The 24,343-nt window shown below is 40.2% G+C and overlaps 1 long non-coding RNA gene across 1 annotated transcript in view; it reads right to left on the bottom strand.

The window, feature by feature from the left end:
• LOC103796121 (uncharacterized) overlaps positions 1-24,343 on the bottom strand; it is a 97,902-nt gene that overhangs the window by 58,613 nt on the left and 14,946 nt on the right. The gene's annotated exons all lie outside the window — the stretch shown is intronic.

Below are 24,343 nucleotides of genomic sequence, written 5' to 3'. Positions count from 1 at the left end.
ATGACCTTCTGAGCTTCATTTTTAATTGAATAAATGTCTTTATGGAAGTTGCTGTTTCTAGCCAACAAGGCTCTTTAGTTAGCCATTTTGTTCTTATTCTATTAGAGTATTTAATACTATCCATTTGGTAAATTACCTATGCACTCTGTGTGTTTCTGGGAAACTCAGGATCTTTTTGTGGCTATTTTGACGTGTTCAATGTAAAAAAATATGATCACACTATAAGCAATGACACTTTGCTTCTAGCTACCTGTGCTTCTAGTGTCAATGATAAAAATAGGAATGAGACAGAGGTTGGCATCATCTGTGTGTGAATAGCACAGATGATGTTATTCACAGATGATACCATCCTCTGTCTTGTTAGAAAAATCATCAATAACTTTTGAATCTTGAATCTTCCCCCCACACCTACTATCACTTTAATTCAGACTTTCATTATCTTGCTGGATTACTGCAAAGCTGCTGAAGTGGTATCTTTTAAATCTCCTGTCTTTCCTCTCCAACCCAGGCAGCACGCTGTTTCCAGATAAATCTTAGAAATGCACAGCTCCCATTGCATTACCGTCTCACTCAAGAGCCTTCAGGGACGTTCCACTGCTAGTCAAAATCAATGACATTTGGGGCCCTGGTGACCAAGGGCCTTGCCATGTAACCCAAATACATTTTCAAACTTTTCTTCTACTCTTTCTCTGCGTACTATTCCCCAAATACCACTCATACTCCCACTCCTGAGCTTTGGCTTTAATCTTTCTCCTCTGATGATTGTCTTCTGGTCTGTGCCTCTTGCCTTTGTACTCATTCTTTAGAGCCCATCTCAAGGTAAATCATTCCTTTCACACACATTTATCAAGCACTCACTGTAGGCTAGGTACAGAAGATAAAAAGATCAGAAAGGGCTGGCTCTCCCTTCAAACAGCACATCACCTAATAGGGCAGTTTCCTGAACTTAACTAATCACAAGAATCACCAAATGGGAGTGGCAGCATTCGCTATTACACTTAGTGATAGAGTATAAAAGAAAAAAATCACATATCTCTTGTTAAAGATGGTAAGAAAGACTTTATTCAGGAGGGACTATCACAATGGGAGTTTTACTATAGGGGAGAGAGACTGGGGACTCAACAATGAATACCACAAGTTAAGATTTATAGCCAAGAAGCAGGGCGGAGGTCAGTGGGTAGAAAGTTACTAAGAAGCATCAAGGATAGAGGGATTTTGGCTCTATCAACAGGACTGATTCAACAGGATTCTTGCTGACCACAATGCTAAGCTACTGGGGATTGGGCTGAGGAAGTTGGTCAGATATCGAGGGTGATGGGATACCAAGGGGATTCTCACTAAACTGACTCAGCAGTATCTTTGCGAAACTGGACTAAGTAGGCCAAGAACAGAGCCCAAGTCGGGGCCTAGTCAAAAAGAGGAATCAAAAGACCCTGAATCAAGTTTGGTAAAGAAAGGAGAGGGTCTTTGTCAATACCAGCAAAATTTCTGCTTCCTGCTTCTGAGATCTCATGCTTCATTGGTCTAGAGGAATTCATTCCAAGGGAAGAAATGCTTTTATCATGAGACACAATAATAATTCCAACGAATGGAAAGTTAACACTGCCATCTGGTCATTTTGGACTCCTTATGCCTCTGAATCAACTGGCAAAGAAGGGAGCTACTGAAGTGGCTGAAGTGATTGATCCAAGGGGAAATGAGACAGCACCTACACAAAGGAAGTGAGGAAGAGTCTGTACGGAATACAGAAGATCCCTTAGTGTACATTCCCATGCCCTGTGATTAAAGTCAAAGGAAAACTACAACATTCCAATTCAGATGCAAATATTAACAGCCAGAACCTTCATTTTACCAGGTAAGGAACCACAGCCAGCTGAGGCGCTTGCTAACAGCAAAAGGAATATGGTATGGGTAGCAGAAAATAAAGTTATAAATACAAGCTACAACCATGTGACCAGTTTCAGAAATGAGTACTGTAATTGTTAAGAAAAAATATTTATATATATGTATGTGTATATATATATATATTTATTATATATATTAAAATCACATAAGGGGCTTGCTAAAACATACAGATGTCTAGGTATCATCTCAGACCCACCAAATCTGAATCTTTAAAAAAAGCTTAGGAATCAGCATTTTTAACAAGTATCTCATGTAATTCCTATGAATAAATGAGTTCCTTGTATGCTATAATGATAAGATATTGGTATCGTTGGTAAGTGCTATAAAAGATAAATACATAGTAAACAAAAGGTAGTAGTCAATAAAAAGTTCATGGGAAACATGATTAAGTTGCTTCCCTGGCAAAGAAGGAAGAAAGGGCATCCCAGATGGAAGGAAGAATGTGTGCACAAAGATAAATTTTTTTTTTTTGAGACAGAGGCTCACTCTATTGCCCAGCTAGAGTGCAATGGCATGATCTCAGCTTACTGCAACTTCCACCTCCTGAGTTCAAGAGATTCTCCTGCCTCAGTCTCCCAAGTAGCTGGGATTACAGGCATATACCACCACATTTAGCAAATTTTTGTATTTTTAGTAGAGATGAGGTTTCACCATGTTGGTCAGGCTGATCTTGAACTCCTGACCCTAGGTGACCCACTTGCATCAGTTACCCAAAGTGCTAGGATTACAGGTGTAAGCCACTGTGCATAGCCACAAAGATATTTAAAATATATATGTATTCGGCATATATTGAACAGTTCATGTACTATGCTCTGCACTAAGAATTTTCCAGTTATTTCACTTAATTCTTAAAATAACTCTATGAAAGGACTCCCAAATATTATTATCTACATTTTACAGATGTGGAAACTGAAAACAGTAATGAAGAGCATAGGATCTGAAGTCACATACACTCATATGTTAAGTCTTACCTTCATCACTTAGCAGCTGTGTGACCACATTTATAGGCAGTTTATGTTAGTATTGCTAAATTTTCCTTTATCATTGTTCATCTTTGCCTCATAAGAGCTCTTCACTTTCCCTCTCAACTTTTCCATTATCTAACACTATCTGCCACTGAGTCCAATTACATCAGTTTGTTTTCATCATAGTTAGAGGTATTAGAGATAGAAAAAAAGAGTGGCTTAAACAAAATACAAGTATGTTCTAAGCAGTCCGGTTCAGTTATGGCAAATCCATTCAGAAAAGTCCTCAAAGAAAAACAGAGTCTTTCTAAGTTCTTCCTCTGTGCATGGCTTGTATCCCCAAGGTCATTTTCTATTTCAACTTGGCTGCTTCAGCTCTAACCATCTTGTCTACATTTTCAACCAGCAAAAAGGAGGAAAAGACAAAGGAACAAGGAGAAAGGACAGAAACTAGATGCCAGCAGTGTTTTAAAGAAGATTCTCAGAAGCTCTGGCTAGGATACTTCTGCTTATCTCCCCAGAGGACAGAATTTAGTCACATGACCACTCTACTACTAAGGCCACTGGGAAATGTAGTTTTTATCCTAGGTAACCATGTTTATTCTGGGCCTCCTAAAAGCAAGAATTTTATTCCTGTGGGAGTAGCTGAGAATGACAGTGTATAGAATGCTCAAGGGATCTGGAGGCTGATCAAGGAAAAAGACATGACCAGAAAAGGAAGTAACACACCAGCTTTTTTGGATAGCTCTTGGACAGAGTTGCACAAAAGGGGAAGTCCCATAGAGCATGAGACTGTGTTCAGAGACTACGATATGGGGACCACCACGAAGAAGAGGAGGAGAGCAAGGGAACTTCTGAGCAAGAGGGGTATAGATAAGGGGACTTACATGCCTAGGTGAAGTCACTCAGGAGCACAGTGGGGGATCCCTGGGTCTGAGAACTCTGAGGGGGCCACAGCAGCTTGGGGTCTTAAAATCATAGCTTCTTATCAATGGCCAACAGATGTGGGGTGAAGTTTCCTGGGATATTCAAAGTAGGAAAACTCTACATGGGCATGAATTTGATTGTTTGGGCTATTTTAAAAAAATAAGTGAATGTGTAAAAATTTGAGTTGGAGGTACTCCAGCAAACAAGAAGACTTATCCTTTACAAGTATAAACTAGGAAAGGATGAAACCAATCTGATTGGTGATGGTGGTACTTGGAAATGGTGGAAGAGGAGGCAATTGTTGACTTAAATAAATGTGATATATAAAGTCAGCATAGATGTCCTACTGTATTTTTATTCATCTTTGCCTCACTCATACAAGACCTCTTCACTTTCCCTCTCGATTTTTCCATAATCCAATAATGTCCATTTGTTTTCATCTTAGTTAGAAATATTAGAGATAAAAAATAACAGTGATTAAGCAAAACATAAGTTTATATCTTCTAAGTAGTCCAGTTCAGGTATGGCAAATCTGCTCAGAAAAGTCCTCAAGGAAACAGAGTCTTTCTAAGTTCTTTTTCTGTGCATGGCTTGCATACCCAAGGTCATTTTATATTTTTTAACAGGGGAAAGAAGGCAATTGTTGGCTCAGATAAATATGATGTATAAAGCCAGCATAGATGTCCTACTGTACTTTTTTTCTTTTTACTTTAAGTTCTGGGATACATGTGCTGAACATGCAGGTTTATTACATACATATACATGTGCCATGGTGGTTTGCTGTACCTATCAACCCATCATCTAGGTTTAAGCCCTGCATGCATTAGGTGTTTTTCCTAATGCTATCCCTCCCCTTTCCCTCCATCCCCGACAGGCCCTAGTGTGTGATGTTCCCCTTCCTGCGTCCACGAGTTCTCATTGTTCAACTCCCACTTATGGTTGAGAACATGTGGTGTTTGGTTTTCTGTTTCTGTGTTAATTTGCTGAGAATGATGATTTCCAGCTTTAGCTGTGTCCCCTGCAAAGGACATGAAATTATCTTTTTTATGGCTGCCTAGTATACCTAGTATTTTTTATGGCTGCCATGGTGTATATGTGTCACATTTTCTTTATCCAATCTATCATTGATGAGCATTTGGGTTGGTTCCAAGTTTTTGCCATTCTAAATAGTGCTGCAATAAACATATGTGTGCATGTATCTTTACAGTATAATGATTTATAATCCTTTGGGTATATATCCAGTAATGGGATTGCTGGGTCAAATGGTATTTCTGGTTCTAGATCCTTGAGGAATCACTACACTGTCTTTCACAATGGTTGAATTAATTTATACTCCCTTCAACAGCGTAAAAGCATTCCTATTTCTCCACATCCTCTGCAGCATCTGTAGTTTCCAGACTTTTTAATGATCATCATTTTAACTGGTGTGAGATGGTATCTCATTTTAATTTTGGTTTGCATTTCTCCAATTCCAGTGATGATGAACGCTTATGTAATCATCACTCTTTCTCCCCATTCTCTCCTAAATAAATCCATGGGAACAGTACAAATCCAGCATGTCACTCTGATCAGAGTTCAACTCAAGATGCCCAAACTGAGATGTTAACCAGTGTGATAGGAAATAGAGGGCCTCAATGCTGTGACCACTCTAATGGTGCCACCCAATGACTGTTGTACAGGACTTCTTCACAAAATGGAAAAGTTGAAAGTAGTTGGGGAAAATGAGCTCTTCTGCCATGAGGCAGTGTACCATTAAAATTGTTCATCTAACTATTTAAAATTTTCCGCAATTTATACTATTGTCCCACAGAGTATTTCTTTTTTGCTTCAATATAGGAAGTTTCTATAATTCAGGCTTATTTTCTACAGTACAAAATCCATAAATACCACAATTATTTATTACACATAAGTACACAAATTCTTAACAAAATGAGAGCTTAGCATATTAGAAGTTCATAAGTTGCTTACGTTCTAGGACATGAATTATGAGGTTTTAATTATGACTCACTACTCTTCGAGATGTTTCCTAAGTTAATTCAAATAGGTGTTTTCCATCATCTTGACTCTTGATAGCTATCTTTTTGTTCAATAAATATTTATTGAGCACTTGCTATGAGCCAGGCACTGGACCAGAAGATGAGAACATTGCAGTGAGCAAATCTGAGGCAGTGCTGCCTTACTGGTTTGGGGCTGGTGTGGTGGTTATAATGCCACCCACAATGGTTGCCCCCAAAATGGAAGATTCTGACAAAGTTAGACAAAAAGGAGTCATTGGGGTTTTTGTTTGTTAATTTGTTTGTTTTGAGATGGAGCCTTATTTTGTCACCCAGGCTGGAGTGCAGTGGCACGATCTCGGCTCACTGCAACTTCTGCTTCCCAGGTTCAAGCGATTATCCTGCCTCAGCCTCCCAAGCATCTGGGACTACAGACACCCACCACCACGCCAGGATAATTTTTGTATTTTTAGTAGAGATGGGGTTTCACCATGTTGACAGGGTTGGTCTCAAACTCCTGACCTCAAGTGACCCAACTGCCTAGGCCTGGGAAAGTGCTGGGATTACAGGCCTGAGATCTGCTTTTGTTTTGTGGTCTGGGCTGCCCTGGGGCTAGAAATTTGTTGCGAATCTAACTGGAGAGACAAAGGGCTTTTTTTTTTCTAAGAGAATTGATAGCTGTGTAAGTGAATCACTGATCTGAGGACTTGAGCTTAAGCCTCAATTTGTTTCACCAAGGTCCCTGATCAGTTGCAGGGAAACCAGTTAATGAAATTCCACATTCTGACTTCTTAAGATATTCATTTGACCTTGAAAACATGCTTGTTGATGCCATGTGGGTAGAAAACAAATGAAATATTTGAAGAAAATGTTTGCATCAGTGACTTCAAATTGACACAAACTCTGTAGGTTGTCTGGGATGAGAAAACTCTCTGAGGTTCATTTTATTTAGTGCCTGCAGGGTTTTGTTATTCTCTACTAAAGGATGACAAGTAGCATGTTAATCAAAGAAATGACATCCTTCAATTTACTCTTTTCTCACTATTTGCAACATTCCTTTCTCCCTCAACTCCCATTCCCACTCCCACCAGTGCCAAAGAAGTGTAAATGAAAGGTTTCACAGTTTTGACGTGAATGATGTGGAAGATACTGTTCCTTTCATCAACCACCTTACAGCAAAGTCAAATTGTGTGCCCTGTTATGTTAAATTTTGGTCTTTTTAAAACGAGAATCATCTTGATAAAGGTTAATGCCTCCTTAAAATGTATACTCTTGAATCATATTGAAAATGCTTTTAAAATTCTGAAATCTTGAATTAATATGACAATGTGCAAAGACTGTGTGACACCATTTGTAATTCATTAGCATGTACTTAACAATATATTAGCATCAAAGGTGAAATACTCTGTCGTGGTCCTGGCAAGCCTGTAAGTTTCATCTTAGTCTTTTTTCTAGAACTTCAAGATTTTGACATGAATGTCCAGAGACAATTCCAAATGATTCTTTCAGATCAGGAATAAGTTAATTTATCCAGTAACCTGCTAGGTATAATTCATTACCTTGAGAAACATGCTTACCTAGCAGCTATCCAGCATATGTTTATCTAGTTTCTAGCACATTTTGAACACCAGACTGCCATAATGTGAATGAATTGTGACATGATCCTGGTAAACTGGGACAACATCTGCTGTACTGCACCTGGCACCATGTCCTCCTCCCATAGTGAGTCTGCAGATGATTAACGGTCCTTAAAACTCATATTATTTTGAAATAGTGCCTGGATAACCCCTCATCCATCATTACCAGCTCCTGGAACAGATGGAAATCTAAGAGTGTCATAGATTTCATAAGTTTGTTTTTTGCTGATGTTAAAACTCTCTGGAATATTTATTTTAATGACCTGTTCTTCTGGGAATCTGAAAAGTGGTCTCTGACTGACAGACACACACAATGTCTGAAATGTAGTAATTTAAAGGCTAAACTTAGTTTGACTATCCCTTCAAATATTTAAGATTTATTTATTTAAAAATTCCCAAATCTTTTAACATCATAGAGCATTGAGTTCCCCTGAGCTGAAACACTTTTGTAGAGAGCACAGCACAGAGTTTATGTTTAAAAATATTTATAAGGATGTTTCTGCTTTTATTAATAAAGAGAAAGCTGAATTGTCTGAATTTTAGAATTGATGGAGTTGCTTCATGTTTATTATTAATCTCTGTGACTGGACTCTCTAGAGCAGTACTACATTTTTGACCCATTGTGTAGTGTGTACACTTAAGTATATGTCTGTGTGGGTGTGCACATGTGTACAGATCTTTATGGGACAAAGCAAATACATTAGCAAATGTCCAAGCATGGCCTTGTCTTTGTGGTCATTACTGTCTGCACAATTCAACTTGGTTATGCTTTCTCCTTTGAGCACTGACAGACAGCTTTGGTCTGGGCCTCTTCCTGCAATGCTGCTTCATCCCTCCAGTACCGTGTCAAGAAGTGCTAATTTCTCCCTCTCCATCTATGGTAATAAAACAGTAGCTTTTAGCTACACTGTTGTTCGCGCAAAAATTCCATTTTCCAGTCCTCCTTGCAGCAAGATGTGGCCAAATGACCTCTTGTAGAGAGTAAGACATAAATGGAATTGCATGGAGTGCATGCACTGTCCCTCCTGGACCTTTTTCATAACCTGCTGTCTGGAAGACACCAGCTCAGCACCCTGGGCTCCAGCAGCCATCTTGTGCAAATGTTGAGTGATGTCCACATAGTAAATGAGCAGGAGTCTTGTTATCTGACACCTAGGGGACCTCACGAGTCTGCCTATCTTTTGTTTTTTCATTTTTCTTGAAGCTTTATTCTGAACACAAAGCCTTTAGAGCAATATTTTCTAAATGATACTTAGCTTCTTAATGCATTTCCCTGACTAGATATAATTGTTCCAGCCTCAAACTACCCAAATGGATTCCTAAGTATTTCGTACCTACCTTGGCACTGCTCTGAACATGGGTCATGCTTTTAAATTTTTCTACGAGAATACAGGGTATTCTACCCATATACTTTCTACATTTAAACACTCATTTATAGGAATCTTAAAAGTTGTAAAACATGCCACATCAGTATTGAGGAAATTTGGTGCAATGAAGTATCTTACAGATCACTGAACCTGCCCATATCATTTCACAGATGAAAGAAATGGGACTCAGAGGATAAGTGATTTATCCAGTGTCACACCATTTGTTCAGCAGAATTCGGGGTCCTAGGTCTTCTGGTGCTTTTTTTTTTAACATTATACCATTATTCCATATTTTATTTACCAGGTACTGCTTAGGTCTTCCTCTCCATGGTCTGAGCTATCATCTCTTTTGAGACGTTGAGGGTTCAGAAAATTCAAGCTACAATCTTTTGCCCTTGCACATTAGCCATGTGATCCATATAAAGATGAGGCAGATATAATCACATTCTAGGAAATATGAAAGTGCCATTGAAAAATATCAGGAGATTTTAACAGATCCTGTGCTTGATGGATACAAGTGTTCTTCTCAAATCTTGTACAAAAACTCATTTTCATCACAGAACAAATAATCCTACCACTGCAGTAGTCGAAATGAAAAGAGAGAGAGGAAGCCATGATAAAAGAGTGACAATAAGTCCTTGCAGATGACTGTTAAACATTGTTGGGATCATTCTGGTATTCTGTTTTGCTATCACAAGACTTTTCTTTTCTCTTCCTTTTAATAATTCCTTTTCTGAAGCTGTTCAAACCTCATTAAGTTGTCATGTTGTCATGGTAGCCTCATCTCCTAATGTGAATTAACTATACACTGACCTGAAGGAAAATGATTTTCTTATGAAGCCTTATGCCAATACTGCTAGCAAAGAAATATACACTATTTTGAAAACTCTCAGTAATAAAATTCTGTTAATCAGCATGCTATAAAGCTTCAAAGTATATTTTTGTTAATGTTGAGAATTTTTTTAATCCTAAATGGCTTTTTTCAACTGTAGCAATTTTACTGGCATACTAGAGTTCTACAGTACTGACTATCATCCTTTAATTAAGTTAGTTTTCAGAATCAGATATATTGGGATATATGTTCTAGTTTGGTATACCATTAAACTTGTTTTGGACTTGTTTTCACTTAAGTTCAGAAATGCAAGGGCAGGCCTGTAAGGAATTATTTCCTTTTAGGCCAAGAATGGCTAATAGTTTCTTCTGAAGACCCAAATCTGATGTGACTAAAACTGGATTCTGGGAAGGATTGTGAATCTGTCTCCAGGCTCCAGAGAGAGAGAGAGAGAGAGAGAGAGAGAGAGAGAGAGAGAGAGAGAGAGCTCTGATTAATTAGTAACATCTCCCATAGAGAAAAAAACAGAGAGGTAGCACCCATGTGGTACATTTACTCTTTCCAAAAGATGGTCCTCATTGCCTCTTTGTTTTCTTTATTTTTGCTTATATTTTATTTATTTATTTTTTTGAGACAGAGTTTCACTCTTGTTACCCAGGCTGGAGTGCTATGGCGCGATCTCGGCTCACCGCAACCTCCGCCTCCTGGGTTCAAGCAATTCTCCTGCCTCAGCCTCCCGAGTTGCTGGGACTACAGGAGCACACCACCATGCCCAGCTAATTTTTGTATTTTTAGTAGAGACGGGGTTTCACCATGTTGACCAGGATGGTCTCGATCTCTTGACCTCGTGATCCACCCACCTCGGCCTCCCAAAGTGCTGGGATTATAGGCATGAGCCACCACACCTGGCCCATTTGCTTAAATTTTAAATTTTATAAGACATATATATCTTTTTGACTAATCATATATATATAATTGACTACACACACACACACACGTATATTTAGATGTGTGTGTGTGTGTGTGTGTGTGTGTGTGTGTATGAGTGTTCAGGCAAAAATACTCAATCTCTTATAGACCTGTCTTGCATTTCTGAACGTGTGTGTTTGTCTGTGTGTGTGTGTATGTATACATATGTTGTTAGTCAAATCATTTCCAAAGGCTTATAAAGAAAACCAGTAGTTACTTAATCTACTTCCCTGCCCCCCATTTTCACTGCCATTTCACAGTTTTTTTTGTGTGTGTTATTTTTTTAAACAGAGTCTCACTCTGTCACCCAGGCTGGAGTGCACTGGTGCCATCTTGCCTCACTGCAACCTCCACCTCCCAGGCTCAAGAGATCCTCCTACCTCAGTCTCCAGAGTAGCTGGGACCACAGGCATGTGTCACCATACCCAGCTAATTTTTGTATTTTTTGTAGAGATGAGATTTCGCCATGTTGCCCAGCTGGGTCTCAAATTCTTGAGCTAGAGCGATCTGCCCACCTCAGCCTCCCAAAGTGCTGGGATTACAGGCATGTGCCACATCACAGGGTTCTTGAAGTTCTTTAGCTATGCTTTTGGTATTTGTCTCTGTAGTAGTCAGGGCTGTTAGTCGCAAACAACAAAACTGACAATGGATATTAGGTAGTTCATGTTGATGCTAAACTTCCAAGAACAATAGTTAAAAGTATGGGGCATAACTACCCTAAAAAAGAAACAAATTCTACCACTACTTTCCCTACTAATGCTGTTAGATTGGTGCAAAAGGAATCACAATCTTTTTCATTAAAAGTAAAAACCTCAATTGTTTTCACACCAGCCCATGGTTTCCCTCCAAAGCTGAATAATTCTGTCCAGCCCAAACCAGCAAAATGTTTTCCATGCAGGGCCACCTTTCTCGTGTTGTTCACTTCTGTGTAAAAATCTCATGTGGGTGGGTCTGGAAGTAAGGCCCAGGTTGCAGGTATCTGTGCTACTAGCAAAGGACACTGAAGAACAGAATTTTCTGGGTTAATTTTCGGGAGACAAACTCAAAATGAGAAAAATCCTCAAATACAATAAGATGTTATGTAGACAGGGGTAGCGCAAGATGGCCAAATAGAATACTTTAGCAATTATCCCTTCCCCACCCCTGCAGGAACAACTATTCATAGAAGAAGGCACTTTCATAAGAATAAAAAATCAGGTGAGTGATCACAGTACCTGGTTTTAACATCATGTCAAGGAAAGAGGCAGAGAATGTGTGTGCTTGGGGGAGAAAGGGCAAAATGATCATGGAACTTTGTACTGGAATTCAGTGCTGTTCTATCATAATGGAAAGCAACATAGGGAATAATTTGACTGATGCACAGGGTGAGAGCAGTTAGACCAGCCCAGCCCTCACCAGAGGGGAACTGTCCATCCAGGAAGAAAAAGAGAGAGAGAGAGACAGACAGAGAGAGAGAGAGAGAGAGAGAGAGAGAGAGAGAGAGAGAGAGAGAGATTATGGTAAAAATATACAAAGAGATAATAACAGAAAACTTTCCAAACCTAGAAAAAGATATCAATATTCCAAAAGGTTATAGAAAACCAAGCAGACTTAACCCAAAAGAAGACTACCTCAGAAATTTAATAATCAAACTCTCAAAGATTAAAAAAAAAAGAAAGGATCTTAAAAGCAGCAAGAGGAAACAAATAAATAACATATAAAGGACCTCCAAACTGTTTGGCAGCAGACTTCTCAGTGGAAACCTTACAGGCCAAGAGAGAATGTCATGACCTATTTAAAACACTGAGGGAAAATATATTTTATCCTAGAATATTATACCTAGTGAAAATATCTTTTAAACATGAAGGAGAAATAAACACATTTCCAGACATACAAAATTGGAGGGATTTCATCAGCTGAAGTGAGTTCTTCAATCTGAAAGAAAAAGACATTAACAAGTGATAAGAAATCATCTGACAAAAAAAAAACCACCTCACTGGTAACAGTATGTACACATAAAAAGACAGACTATTGTAACACTGTAATTATGATGTGTAAACTACTCATATCTTGAGTAGAAAGACTAAAAAATGAACCTATCAAAAATAAGAACTACCAGCAACTTGTTAAGACATAGTATAATAAGGCAGAAACAACAAAAAGTTAAAAAGTAGAGGAATATAGTTAAAGTAGAGTTTTTGTTAGTTTTTCCTTTGCTTGTTTGTAGTTAAGATGTCATCAGTTTAAAATAATGGGTTGTTATTTGCAAGCCTCATAGTACTAAACAATACTAAGAGGAAAGTTTATAGCAGTAAGTGCCTACCCCACAAACGTAGAAAAACTTTAAATAAGCAATCTAAAAATACATCTTAAAGAATTCGAAAAGCAAGAGTGAAACAAACAGAACATTAGTAACAGAAAAGAAATAATAAATATCAGAGCAGAAGTAAATAAAATTGATATCAAAAATACAAAAGATCAATGAAATAAAAAGTTGAATTTTTGAAAAGATAAAATCAACAAAACTTTTGGCCAGACTAAGAAAAAGAGACCCAACTAAATAAAATCATATAGGAAAAAGAAGGCATTACAGCTGATACTGCAGAAATTCAAAGGATTATTAGATTATTCAAAGAATAATTAGAGGCTACTATAAGCAATATATGCCAATAAATAGGAAAACCTAGAAGACATTGATAAACTCCCAGACATATACAACCTACCAAGATTGAACCATGAAGAAATATAAAACACCAAATCTGAATAAACCAATAAGAAGTAACAAGATTGAAGCCATAATAAAAATAAATAATAAAAAGTATTCCAGCAAAGAAAAGCAAACACAATGGCTTTACTGCTGAATTCTACCAAACATTTAAATAACTAATACCGGGGGAGAGGACTCAAGATGGCGCTGTGAGAACAACCCAGGATTGGAGCTCTCGTTGAATCCGCAAAGAGGTGAGTCGGAACTGCATTTCCAGACTGATCTTTGTTGCCCACAGAACGGGGAAACTCCCAAGTATAAAAAAGACATGGGACGCCAGGCAGCTACTGCCTGGCGAAGCTGGCAGCTGGGGCAGCGGCGGCCGGCCCTACCCAGCAATCACCACAGGGCGCACTTGTCCGGGTGCCCTGTTGAACCAGCAACCTGAGACGTGAGAGGGCTGGACTTGAGACTGAACGAGACTTGGACAGTAGGCCAGCCCAGGGGATTGCAGGGACAGAGCATTGGGGGTACCCAGTGGGACGAACAAAACTGCGATTTCAAACTATCCCGAGCAGACGGTCCGAGATGCTCTGTAGGGGAGGGGCATCGACCACTACCGAGGCAACCCGCCCCAACTGAGATACACGCCCATTGCTGACGCAGCCAGCCATTGCCGAGGCAACCCGTCCCTGCTGAGATACACGCCCACTGCTGACGCAGCCTCCCGTTGCCAAGGCAACCCATCCCTACTGAGATACACGCCCACTGCTGACGCAGCCTGCCGTTGCCGAGGCAACATGCTACAACGAAGAGACTCCACCACAGGGCGTGGTGGAGACCACAGCAGAGCCTGCAGGAACAGGGCGAATCACACAACAGCAGGGCGGAGCCTCGGCAGGCAAACAGTGGCTAGTCTGCCTTCTAGCTGGGCAGGACACCTCACGGACATAGAAAACTAAAGCCCGAACCCCCCCAACACAGAGCATTTGAGAAAAAAAGGGTTTTTTAATGAGCTCTGTTGAAGCAGAATCTAACATAGCAGCCTAACAGCCCTGAATGAACAACAGAGCTCACAGCTCAGAAATTGAGCTCCTAAAAAGTACAGACTGTCTCCTCAAGCAGCTCCCTGACCCCTCTATATCCCAAAGACTGACATTTGTCAGGCATCATCCTGGGACAAAGATAGCAGAAAAAGAAACAGGTAGCATCCCTCACTGTGCCACAGCTGCTAGAGGTGCACCCCAGACAAGCAGGGCCTGGAGTGGACCTCAGCAGTCGTACAGCGAAGGGGCTAGGCTGGTAGAAGGAAAACCAAGTAACAGAAATACTTCATCATCAACAATCTGGGTGTCCACTCAGAGACCCAATCAAAAAGTCAGCAACTATGCAGATGACAAGCAGATAAACCCACAAAGATGGGAAGAAACCAGCGAAAAAGAGGAGGAAAACACCCAAAACCAGAACACCTCGCCTCCTAGAAAGGACCAAAACTCCTCACCAGCAAGGGAACAAAGCTGGACGGAGAATGACTGTGACGAAATGACGGAATTAGACTTCAGAAGGTGGATAATGAGAAACTTTTGTGAGCTAAAAGAACATGTATTAAATCAATGCAAAGAAACTAAGGAACTTAAAAAAAGATATGAGGAAATGATAACAAGAATGGATAACTTAGAGAGGAATATGAATGAATTAAAGGAGCTGAAAAACACAATACGAGAACTTCGCGAAGCATGCACAAGTTTCAATAGCCGAATTGACCAAGCAGAAGAAAGAATATCTGAAGTCGAAGACCAACTCAATGAAATTAAACGAGAAACCAAGATGAGAGAAAAAAGCGCAAAAAGGAATGAACAAAGTCTCCAAGAAATGTGGGACTATGTGAAGAGACCTAACCTACGTTTTATAGGTGTACCAGAAGGGGACAAAAAGAATGAATCCCAGCTGGAAAATACTCTTCAGGACATCATCCAGGAAAACTTCCCCCACCTAGCAAGACAGGCCAACACTCAAATGCAGGAAATACAGAGAACACCACAAAGATATTCTGCAAGAAGAGCAACCCCAAGGCACATAATCGTCAGATTCAACAAGGTTGAAATAAAGGAGAAAATACTAAGGGCAGCCAGAGAGAAAGGTCGAGTTACCCACAAAGGGAAGCCCATCAGACTCACAGCAGATCTCTCGGCAGAAACACTACAAGCCAGAAGAGAGTGGGGGCCAATATTCAACATTCTTAAAGAAAAGAACGTTCAACACAGAATTTCATATCCAGCCAAACTGAGCTTCAGAAGTGAAGGAAAAATAAAATCCTTTGCGAACAAGCAAGTACTCAGAGATTTTGTCACCACCAGGCCTGCTTTACAAGAGCTCCTAAAAGAGGCACTACACATAGAAAGGAACAACCAGTACCAGCCATTCCAAAATCACACTAAAAGTTAAAGAGCATCAACATAATGAAGAATCTACAACAACTAACAGGCAAAACAGCCACTTAGCATCAAAATGGCAGTATCAAATTCACACATAACAATATTAACCCTAAATATAAATGGACTAAATGCACCAATCAAAAGACACAGACTGGCAAATTGGATAAAAATCCAAAACCCATCAGTGTGCTGTATCCAGGAAACCCATCTCACAAGCAAGGATACACAAAGGCTCAAAATAAAGGGATGGAGGAAGATTTACCAAGCAAATGGAGAGCAAAAAAAAGCAGGAGTTGCAATTCTCATCTCTGATAAAATAGACTTTAAAGCAACAAAGATCAAAAGAGACAAAGAAGGCCATTACATAATGGTAAAAGGATTGATAAAACAAGAAGAGCTAACGATCCTAAACATATATGGACCCAATGCAGGAGCACCCAGATACATAAGGCAAGTTCTTAAAGACTTACAAAGAGACTTAGACTCCCACACAATAATAGTGGGAGACTTTAACACTCCACTGTCAATATTAGACAGATCAACCAGACAGAAAATCAACAAGGATATCCAGGGCTTGAACTCAGACCTGGAGCAAGCAAACCTGATAGACATTTACAGAACTCTCCACCCCAAATCCACAGAATATACATTCTTCTCAGCACCACATCACACCTACTCAAAAATTGACCACATAATTGGAAGTAAAGCACTGCTCAACAAATGCAAAACAACTGAAATCATAACAAACAGTCTCTCAGACCATAGTGCAATCAAGTTAGAACTCAGAATACAGAAACCAACCCAGAACCGCACAGCTTCATGGAAACTGAACAACTGGCTCTTGAATGTTGACAGGGTAAACAATGAAATGAAGTCAGAAATAAAGAAGTTCTTCGAAACCAGTGAGAACAAAGACACAACATGCCAGAACCTCTGGGACACATTTAAAGCAGTCTCTAGAGCAAAGTATATAGCAATAAGTGCCCATATGAGGAGAATGGAGAGATCCAAAATTGACACCCTATCGTCAAAATTGAAACAGTTAGAGGAGAAAGATCAAAAAAACTCAAAACCCAGCAGAAGACAAGAAATAACTAAGATCAGAGCTGAGCTGAAGGAGATTGAGACACGAAAAACCCTTCAAAAAATCAATAAATCCAAGAGCTGGTTTTTTGAAAAGATCAACAAAATAGACAGACCACTAGCCAGATTGATTAAAAAGAAAAGAGAGAACAACCAAATAGATGCAATAAAAAATGATAAAGGGGAAATCACCACAGATTCCACAGAAATTCAAACCATCATCAGAGAATATTACAAACAACTCTATGCACATAAACTAGTAAACCTGGAAGAAATGGATAAATTCCTGGACTCCTGTGTCCTCCCAAGCCTAAACCAGGAGGAAGCTGAAACTATGAATAGACCAATAACAAGGTCAGAAGTCAAGGCAGCAATTAAGAGCCTACCACACAAAAAAAGCCCAGGTCCAGATGGGTTCACAGCTGAACTCTACCAGACACACAAAGAGGAGCTGGTACCATTCCTTCTAAAACTATTTCAAACAATCCAAAAAGAGGGAATACTTCCCAAATCATTTTACGAGACCAACATCATTCTGATACCAAAACCCGGCAGAGACCCAACGAGAAAAGAAAACTTCAGGCCAATATCCATGATGAACATAGATGCAAAAATCTTTAACAAAATATTGGCAAGCCAAATGCAACAGCAAATCAAAAAACTTATTCACCATGATCAAGTAGGATTCATCCCGGGGATGCAAGGCTGGTTCAACATACGCAAGTCTATCAACGTAATTCACCACATAAACAGAACCAAAAACGAAAACCACATGATTATCTCAATTGACGCAGAGAAGGCATTTGACAAAATTCAACAGCCCTTTATGCTAAAAACCCTCAATAAACTCGGTATCGATGGAACGTATCTCAAAGTAATAAAAGCTATTTATGACAAACCAACAGCCAATATCATACTGAATGGGCAAAAACTGGAAGCATTCCCTTTGAAATCTGGCACTAGACAAGGATGCCCTCTCTCACCACTCCTATTCAATATAGTACTGGAAGTTCTAGCCAGAGCAATCAGGCAAGAAAAAGAAATAAAGGGTATTCAAATAGGAAAGGTGGAAGCCAAATTGTCTCTATTTGCAGGCAACATGATAGTATACCTAGAAGACCCCATCGCCTCAGCCCAAAAACTCCTGAAACTGATAAGCAACTTCAGCAAAGTCTCAGGATATAAAATCAATGTGCAAAAATCACAAGCATTCGTCTACACCAATAACAGACTTAAAGAAAGCCAAATCAAGAGCGAACTGCCATTCGCAATTGCTACAAAAAGAATAAAATACCTTGGAATACAACTCACAAGGAACGTAAGGGACCTCTTCAAGGAGAACTACAAACCACTGCTCAACGAAATCAGAGAGGACACAAACAGATGGAGAAACATTCCATGTTCATGGTTAGGAAGAATTAACATCGTGAAAATTGCTATACTGCCCAAAGTAATTTACAGAATCAACGCTATCCCCATCAAGCTACCATTGACTTTCTTCACAGAACTGGAAAAAACCACCATGAACTTCATATGGAACCAAAAGAGAGCCCGCATAGCCAAGTCAATTCTAAGCAAAAAGAACACAGCGGGGGGCATCACACTACCGGATTTCAAACTATACTACAAGGCTACAGTAATCAAAACAGCATGGTACTGGTACCAAAACAGAGATATAGACCAATGGAACAAAACAGAGGCACCGGAGGCAACACAACATACATACAACTATACAATCTTTGATAAACCCTACAAAAACAAGCAATGGGGAAAGGATTCCATGTTTAACAAATGGTGTTGGGAAAACTGGCTAGCCATGTGCAGAAAGCAGAAACTGGACCCCTTCCTGACACCTTACACTAAAATTAACTCCAGATGGATTAAAGACTTAAACATAAGACCTGGCACCATAAAAACCCTAGAAGGAAATCTAGGCAAAACCATCCAGGACATAGGAGTAGGCAAGGACTTCATGAACAAAACACCAAAAGCATTGGCAACAAAAGCCAAAATAGACAAATGGGACCTAATCAAACTCCACAGCTTCTGCATGGCAAAAGAAACAGTCACTAGAGTGGATCGGCAACCAACAGAATGGGAAAAAATTTTTGCGGTCTACCCATCTGACAAAGGGCTGATATCCAGAATTTACAAAGAACTCAAACAGATTTACAGGAAAAAAACAAACAAGCCCATTCAAAAGTGGGCAAAGGATATGAACAGATACTTTACGAAAGAAGACATATATGAGGCCAACAATCATATGAAAAAATGCTCATCGTCACTGGTCATCAGAGAGATGCAAATCAAAACCACATTGAGATTCCATCTCACGCCAGTTAGAATGGCGATCATTAAAAAATCTGGAGACAACAGATGCTGGAGAGGATGTGGAGAAAAAGGAACACTTTTACACTGTTGGTGGGAGTGTAAATTAGTTCAACCATTGTGGAAGACAGTGTGGCGATTCCTCAAGGCCTTAGAAATAGAAATTCCATTTGACCCAGCAATCCCATTACTGGGTATATATCCAAAAGACTATAAATCGTTCTACTATAAGGACACATGTACATGAATGTTCATTGCAGCACTGTTTACAATAGCAAAGACCTGGAATCAACCCAAATGCCCATTGATAATAGACTGGATTGGAAAAACGTGGCACATATACACCATGGAATATTATGCAGCAATCAGAAATGATGAGTTTGTGTCGTCTGTAGGGACATGGATGAATCTGGAGAACGTCATCCTCAGCAAACTGACACAAGAACAGAAAATGAAACACCGCATATTCTCACTCATAGGCGGGTGATGAAAAATGAGAACACATGGACACAGAAAGGGGAGTACTAAACACTGGGGTCTATTGGGGGTAAAAGGGGAGGGCCAGTGGGAGGGGAGAGGTGGGGAGGGATAGCCTGGGGAGAAATGCCAAATGTGGGTGAAGGGGAGAAGGAAAGAAAAGCACACTGCCATGTGTGTTCCTACGCAACTGTCTTGCATGCTCTGCTCATGTACCCCAAAACCTAAAATCCAATAAAAAATTAAAAAATAAAATAAAATAAATAACTAATACCAATCCTACTCAGACTATTGCAAAAAACAGAGCAGGAGGGAATACCTCCAAACTCACTGTACCAGGCCAATATTACCCTGATATCAAAACCAGACAGAGACACATCAAAAAAGGAAAACTATAGGCCCATATCTCTGATGAGCATTATTGCAGAAATCCTCAGCTAAATACTAGCAAACTTAATTCAACAACAGATTAAAAAGATCATTCATCATTGATGGCCACATGGAATTAATTCCAGAGATGCAAGAATGGCTTAACATTTGCAAATCAATTAATGTGATCCATTCCATAAACAGAATGAAGAACAAAAACCATATGATCATCTCAAATGATGCTGGAAAAGCATTTGATAAAATTTACCCTTCATTCGCGATTTTAAAAAGCCCCTCAAAAAACTGGGTATGGAAGGAACATACCTCAACACAATAAAAGCCACATATGACAGACCCATAGCTAGTATCATACTGAGTAGGGAAAAACTGAAAAACCTTTCGTCTAATATCTGGAACATGTCAAGGATGTCCACTTTACCACTGTTATTCAACACAGTACTGGAAGTCTTGGCCAGAGAAATCAGACAAGAGAAAGAAATAAAGGGCATTCAAAAAGAGAAGTCAAATTATCCTTGTTTGTAGATGATATAGTCTTGTATTGGAAAAATCTAAAGACTCCACATGCACACTCATAAAAAAACTATTAGAACTGATAAATTCGGTAAAGTTGTAGGATACTAAATCAAGACACAAAAATCAGTAGCATTTCTGTATGCCAATGGTGAAGAACCTGAAAAAGAAATCAAAAAAGTAATCCCATTTACAATAGCTACAAATAAAATAAAATACTTATGAATAAACTTAACCAAAGTAAAATCTCTCTACCATGAAACCTAAAGGTTGGGGACAAGATGGCTGATTAGAAGCAACTGAAGTGTGTGGCATTCAACAAAGAAGAATGAAAGGAGCAGGTAAATACAGCACCTTCAGCTGAAGCATCCAGGTAGGTACTCACATTGGGATTGATCAGGGGACCAGCTTAACCCATGGAGAAAGGAGAAAAGCAGGACAGGGCAGCAGCCCACCCGGGAGCGACACAGAGCTAAGGGAACCTCCCTCCCTCCAGCCAAAAGAAGTGATGAGTGACTGTGCAACATTGGAAACCCCACTTCTGCCATGGATCTTTGCAACCCTTGGATCAGGACATCCCTTCGTGAACCCACCCCACCAGGGCTTTAGGTCTGATACACAGAGCTGTGTGGAGTCTCAGCAGAGCTGCTGCTCAGGCACACATAGAGACTCAAGAGCTTTACGTACTCCAGCTCCGGGATCCCCTGCAAAGGTGAGGAACTCAGCCAAGGTGGGAAGTCCATACATAGACCTAGGAAGGGGGCTAAATTCAGAGGGCCAACCAGCACTGGTTTACAGGCCCCATTTCTACGGCACCTCATAAGATGAGACAACCTGACTTGGAATTGCAGCCAGCCACCGGCAACAGCGTACTGCCTACCTGAGACAGGGTAGAGCTCCCAGACGGAGGGGTAGGCCACCATCTTTGCTGTTCTAACCTGCAGGCTTTGAAGAGTCCAGATGGACTGGACAGGAAAGGTATCCCCCAGCACAGCACAGCTGATTTACCAAAACATGGCCAGTCTGCTTCTTTAAGTGGGATCCCAATCCACTCCTCCCCACTGAGTGGGACCTCCCAACTGGAGCTTCCAGCCACGCCTGCCGGTAAGCTATGGCTGACACAGTTCTGATTTCTCCGTGGAATGGAGTGCCCCGTGGGGGGTGGGTGCACCACCTTTGCTGTTTTGGCTACTCAGCCATTCCAGCCTGCAGGTTTTAGAGAGTCCAAAACAACTGGGGCAGGGGCAGTACCCCAACAGAGCATGGCTGCTTTGCCGAGGCATGGTCAAATTGCTTCTTTAAATATGACCCCAGCCGATTCCTCCTCACTTAGCAGGACATCCTACCTGGGTCTCCAGCCACCCCTGCCCCTACAGCTGCCAGAGTTCTAATTTCTCCCTGGGACATAGTGCAAGGCTTGAAGGGATCCCCCATCACAGCACAGCTGCTCTACCAAAAAGCAAGCAGACTGCTTCTTTCTTTCTTTCCCTCCCTCCCTCCCTCCCCCTCTTTCTCTCTCTCTCCTTCTCTCCCTCTTTCTCTCTTTTCTTTCTTCTTTTTCAGGTTTCCCTCTGCCACTGAGGCTGGAGTACAGTGGCATGATCTTAACTCATTGCAGCCTCCACCTCCCCAGCTCAAGAGATTCTCCTGCCTCAGCCCTCCACGTAGCCAGGAATACAAACACATGCCACCACATCCAGCTATTTTTTTTTTTTTTTTGTATTTTTATTAGAGACATGCCTTCACCATGTGGCCCAGGCTGTCTCAAACTCCTGAGGTCAGGTGATCTGCCCACCTTGGCCTTTCAAAGTGCTGGAATTACAGGCGTGAGCCCCCATTCCCGGCCAGACTGCTTCTTTAAGTAAGTCCCTGATCCCATTCCTCCCGACTGGGTGAGATCTCCCAAGTATGGTCTCCAGCCACCTTCTACTAATGGATTTGGGCCAGCAACAGGTCTGTACTCCCCTGGGAGGGAGCTCCCAGAGCAAGGGGCAGGCTGCCATCTTTGCTGTTTTGCAGTCTTCACTAGTGATACCTGTAGGCATTGGAAAATCCAACAGGACTACAGTCTGGAGCAGACCCCCAGCAAAACTCAGCAGAAATTTAAAAAAGATCTTAAAATTTATATAGAACAAAAGACCCAGAATAGCCAAAGCTGTCCTGAGCAAAAGGAACAAAACTGGAGAAATCTTACTGCCTGATTTCAAATTATGTTACAGAGCTATAGTAACCAAAACAGCATGTAGAGGCATAAAAACAGGCACACAGGCCAGAATAGAGAATCCAGAAATAAACCTACATGTCCACAGTGAACTAATTTTTGACAAAGGTGCCAAGAACATATGTTGAGGAAAGGACAGTCTCTTCAATAAATGGTGCTGGGAAAACTAGATACTCATATGTAGAAGAATAAAACTAAGCCCCTATTTCTCACCATATACAAAAATCAAATCAAACTGGATTAAAGACTTAAATCTGAAACCTCAATCTATGAAACTACTAAAAGAAAACATTGGGGAAACTCATCAGGACATAACTGGGCAAAGCTTTCTTGAGTAATACCCCATAGTCACAGGCGACCAAAGTAAAAATGGACAAATAGGATCACATAAAGTTAAAAATCTTCTGCACAGCAAAGGAAACAATTAACAAAGAAGAAACAACCCACAGAATGGGAAAACATTTGCAAACTACCCATCTGACAAGAAACTAATAACCAGAATATAGATTACCATAGCTCTGTAGCATAATTTGAAGTCAATTAATGTGATTCCTCCAGTTTTGAACAACTTAACAGAGAAAAATGTAATGATCCAGTTAAGAATGGGCAAAAGATCTGAATAGATATTTCTCAAATGAAGGCATACTAATGGCAAACAAGTGTATGAAAAAGTGTTCAACATCACTAATCATCAGAGAAATGCACATCAAAACTACAATAAGATAGCATCTCACTTCAGTTAAAATGGCTTTTATCCAAAGGACAGAGAATAACAAATGCTGATGAGAATGTGGAGAAAAGTGAACCCCTGTAAACTATTGGTGGTAATGTAAATTAGTACAACCACTATGTAGAACAGTTTGGAGTTTCCTCACAAAAACTAAAAATGGAGCTGCTATGTGATCCAGCAGTCCCACTGCCAGCTACGTTTCCCAAATAAAGGAAATCAGGATATCAAAGAGATATCTGTACTCCCATGATTATTGCAGCAGTATTCCCAATAACCAAGATTTGGAAGCAACCTAAGTGTCCATCAGCAGACAAATGGATAAAGAAAATGCAGCACATATACACAGCAGAGTACTACTCAGCCATAAAAATGAATGAGAGCCTGTCATTTGCAGCAACATGGATGGAACTGGAGATCATTATGTTAAGTAAAATAAGCCAGTCACAGAAAGACAAACTTCACATGTTCTCACTCATTTGTGGAAACTAAAAATTTAAACAATTGCACTCATGGAGATACAGAATAGAACAATGGTTACCAGAGGCTAGGAAGGATAGTGGAGAGGGGAGAGAAAGTAGGGATGGTTAATGGGTACAAAACATATTCAAGGATACAACACAGCTGTTGCCTCGGGAATTTTCTTTTGCTATCATCCGGGGAATTTCCTTTGACTCTCCTGAGTGAGGTCCCTGTTCCTTGGACTCCATATCTTGCTCTTACTTTACTCTTTACTGAGTACATCCTCCTTTAGCTTTCTGAGAAATGATGCATAGAAGGTAAATTAGCTGGGATCTTGCCTGTCTGAAATTGTCCTTATTCTAATTTCAAACTATATTAGTTGTTAGGGTACAGATTAGAGTTTGGGAACAATTTTCTCTAAGAGCTTT

Source organism: Callithrix jacchus, chromosome 10 (assembly GCF_049354715.1).
Source record: "Callithrix jacchus isolate 240 chromosome 10, calJac240_pri, whole genome shotgun sequence".
NCBI classification, from domain to species: domain Eukaryota; kingdom Metazoa; phylum Chordata; class Mammalia; order Primates; family Cebidae; genus Callithrix; species Callithrix jacchus.
The sequence above is the reverse complement of the archived record's forward strand: the minus strand, read 5'-3'. Positions and strand labels throughout refer to the sequence as shown.